General features: G+C 53.4%; 1 long non-coding RNA gene across 1 annotated transcript; it reads right to left on the reverse strand.

Moving 5' to 3' along the window:
• Nucleotides 1-373: 373 nt before the first annotated feature.
• On the reverse strand, nucleotides 374-4,078 carry LOC115081789. Its single transcript, XR_003853872.1, has 5 exons — nucleotides 3,982-4,078; nucleotides 3,171-3,402; nucleotides 2,905-3,041; nucleotides 578-675; nucleotides 374-486 (listed from the first exon to the last, which is right to left on the reverse strand). It is a non-coding gene; the product is annotated as an uncharacterized LOC115081789 (long non-coding RNA).
• Between the last annotated feature and the right edge of the window lie 67 nt (nucleotides 4,079-4,145).

Genomic DNA, 4,145 nt, shown 5'->3' on the forward strand with positions numbered 1-4,145 from the left:
ACCTATTTCTTCTAGCCTTTTTAGTAGTATGTCATGGTTTACTGTATCAAAAGCTGCTGATAAGTCTAATAGTATCATAATGTAGTGACCACTCCTCAAGCTTCCTTGGATCATTTTGGATTCTTTTCCTGGGGAACAACCAATTAATCCCATTTCAGTACACGGAGGCGGCTATCAAGTCGCTCCTCGGTCTGCGCTCAGACATCTGTCTGCTCAGCCCCCAGACACGATGGCCAGGTTCTGCGGAAAACTGTCGGAGGGCCTCGGACTAATGGGCTGGGGGTACTGAGGCACATGCGAGGGCAGTACTTTCCTAAAAGTTGCCCCAGCATGGGCTGACTGAGAGCAGGCAAGAGGAGAGCAGAGGGTCGCTTACTTCACACCGGCAACCTCCACATAGTCCTTGCTGCAGAGGTCACTCCCTGTTCCCGGTTCCTTCAGCCGGAACATAGAGAACTGGAGCCGGATCTGGAGGTGCGACGGGACCTGGGCGGGGCAGAGAAAGGGGCAGGTTAGAGAGGGACAGCTGTATTCATGGAGAAAGGAAGACGACAAGGAGGAGGAAAAAACAGTTCACCTGAATGCTCCATTTGCAGTCAATGTTGGGAGGGTAGAAGCTTGGATAATAAGGAGAGGTGAAGTTCCCGGAATTAGAGGTTAAAATCTGGTCACAGCCTGAGACAATGAAATACAGAGAATGAGAGAGGGATCTGCAGGGGGCAAAGCTCACCCCTGCACAGTACACATCCGGCTCCTTATACATGCAGAGCTACAGAAGCACAACCTCCCTCCCCCTCCTGCACTCATCCAGCTGTGTAATACACTGGGCTTCCGTCCCACCGGCTCCTCCTCCCATGCTGTCATCCAGCTGTGTAATACACTGGGCTTCCGTCCCACCGGCTCCTCCTCCCATGCAATCATCCAGCTGTGTAATACACTGGGCTTCCATCCCGCACTCATCCAGCTGTGTAATACACTGGGCTTCCATCCCGCACTCATCCAGCTATGTAATACACTGGGCTTCTGTCCCACCGGCTCCTCCTCCCATGCTGTCATCCAGCTGTTAATACACTGGCTTCCGTCCCACCGGCTCCTCCTCCCATGCTGTCATCCAGCTGTGTAATACACTGTGCTTCCGTCCCACTGGCTCCTCCTCCCATGCAGTCATCCAGCTGTGTAACACACTGTGCTTCCGTCCCGCACTCATCCAGCTATGTAATACACTGTGCTTCCGTCCCACCGGCTCCTCCTCCCACACTGTCATCCAGCTGTGTAATACACTGTGCTTCCGTCCCACTGGCTCCTCCTCCCATGCAATCATCCAGCTGTGTAATACACTGGGCTTCCGTCCCGCACTCATCCAGCTGTGTAATACACTGTGCTTCCGTCCCTCTGGCTCCTCCTCCCATGCTGTCATCCAGCTGTGTAATACACTGTGCTTTAGTCCTGCTGGCCCTCTCCCTCCCCCATATACATCCAGCTGTGTAATACGCTGTGCTTCTATGCTGGTGGCCCCTCCTACCCCCACACACATCCAGTTGTATAATACACTGTACATCATCCTACTAGCCCCTCCTCCCACACTCATCTAGCTGTGTAATACTATGCTTCTATCATGTTGGTCCCTCCCACTGCATTCATGCAGCTGTGCAATACTCTGTGCTTCCTTCCTGCTGCCCCTTCCCCCTGCAGTCATCCAGCTATATGCTTCCACTGGCTCCTGCCTCCTTTCTTATCCAGCTGTTTAATACACTGTGGTTTAGTCCCGCTGGCCCCTTCCCCCACACTCATTCAGCTGTGTAATATACTGAGCTTCCATCACACTGGCCCCCTCCCCCTGCACTTATCCGGCAGTGTAATACACTGTGCTTCCATCACACTGGCCCCCTCCCCCTGCACTTATCCGGCAGTGTAATACACTGTGCTTCCATCACACTGGCCCCCTCCCCCTGCACTTATCCGGCCGTGTAATACACTGTGCTTCCATCACACTGGCCCCTCCCCCTGCACTTATCCGGCCGTGTAATACACTGTGCTTCCATCACACTGGCCCCTCCCCCTGCACTTATCCAGCAGTGTAACACACTGTGCTTCCATCACACTGGCCCCTCCCCCTGCACTTATCCGGCAGTGTAACACACTGTGCTTCCATCACACTGGCCCCTCCCCCTGCACTTATCCGGCAGTGTAACACACTGTGCTTCCATCACACTGGCCCCTCCCCCTGCACTTATCCGGCAGTGTAACACACTGTGCTTCCATCACACTGGCCCCTCCCCCTGCACTTATCCGGCAGTGTAATACACTGTGCTTCCATCACACTGGCCCCCTCCCCCTGCACTTATCCGGCAGTGTAATACACTGTGCTTCCATCACACTGGCCCCCTCCCCCTGCACTTATCCGGCAGTGTAATACACTGTGCTTCCATCACACTGGCCCCCTCCCCCTGCACTTATCCGGCAGTGTAATACACTGTGCTTCCATCACACTGGCCCCTCCCCCTGCACTTATCCGGCCGTGTAATACACTGTGCTTCCATCACACTGGCCCCTCCCCCTGCACTTATCCGGCCGTGTAATACACTGTGCTTCCATCACACTGGCCCCTCCCCCTGCACTTATCCGGCAGTGTAATACACTGTGCTTCCATCACACTGGCCCCTCCCCCTGCACTTATCCGGCAGTGTAATACACTGTGCTTCCATCACACTGGTTTATGGTCTATTTAGTTACTGACATTTTTATTCTTTACTTATGAAAATATCACAAACCAAAAAAGGAGAGAAAAAAAAGTAACCTAGCCTAGAACACCACAATTAGGAATAGTCACATCTCCTGGACAAGAGGATCCTGCTCCTTTTAGAGTTATTCTTGAGAGGTGTCTTTCTCCTTGAGGCATCTTACCTGTCAGCTTTGGCACCTGGGAGAACTCCACCTGGAACCCCGGATAGGAAAAGCCGGCAGAGACGAACACAAGCAGGGCCACATTTCCAGAGGTGAGTACGGCCAGAGGGTTGGTAGGGGGCCGGTTCCCACACTTTCTGCGGGAGACAGACAGACAGCATGACAGGTCTCAGACTAGCACGTCCCCTGACCGCTGCATCACCCTGTGCCCCGGTGGCGCTGCAGGGCAGGACTGAGGTGCGTGGGCAGGGTGGCGTCTCACTCACTCTGTAACGATGCTTCCCCGGTCTGAGCTCAGAGTGTCAAACACGGACACAAAGTCCTCCTGGCAGCTGTCACGGACGTTGAAGGTGGTAAAGGTGAGGTTGATAACATTTCCTTGCTCTGCGCGCAACAGATACTGGCAGCGGGCATTTTGTGGGTACCCAGAGGGGTAGCCGGGAGAGGAGAAGACGATCTTCCCATTGGGGTCTGCATGATAGCTAAAGGCACAGGATTCTGGGAAGAGGAAGGAGGTAACAGACAGCGACAATCTCATCGCAGGGTGAGCTAGGAGTCAGCAGCTGAGAAAAAAATGCATGCACCTACTTACAGAGTCTAATCTCAGCCCCCAGCAAGACACACTGCCCTACCCCCGAGGAAAGTACACGTCCAGCCTGATCCAGCTCCATGCGAGCAAGATGGATCACTTCTAAGTGCATGGGGCTGAGCTGGCGTCCGTGAAGTAAACGCTGACGCAATTTTCCAGCACAGCCTTACGCGCACTCTTCCCTCTCAGCCAGTACTGACCCAGTGCCCCAGCACTCAGCTCGAGACAAAAACATAGTGCTCTGCTATTCAACCCCTTGTGTGTGTCTTTGAAAGACTGCATACAATGGGGGTCCGGGTCACTCTTCAAAAGAGTCAGAATGTTAATCTCTATGTTCTGGCTACTCCCAAAACTCATCCTGTTAGTAAGCGGAGGGAAACAAAATATCTCCCCAGTGCCATGCAGAAAAGTACTCTAGCAAAAAGAGAAACATGTTAGTGTGAGGTTAGGAAGTGACAGCATAGAAAGATTGCATGACTGCGACTTACTGTCACCGGGTTCTTTAACTGTCCGGGGATCAGCAGCTAGCAAGCAAAGAGAAGCAATTTAACAAGCAGCATCCCAGGGCACCCACAAGGGCTTCAGGATCTGGGGCAACGGCAGTAGGGGCTGAGGTAACTCACGAGAGGAGACAGACAGGGCACCGCCGAGA

This window comes from Rhinatrema bivittatum, unplaced genomic scaffold (genome assembly GCF_901001135.1).
Source record: "Rhinatrema bivittatum unplaced genomic scaffold, aRhiBiv1.1, whole genome shotgun sequence".
Classification (NCBI taxonomy): domain Eukaryota; kingdom Metazoa; phylum Chordata; class Amphibia; order Gymnophiona; family Rhinatrematidae; genus Rhinatrema; species Rhinatrema bivittatum.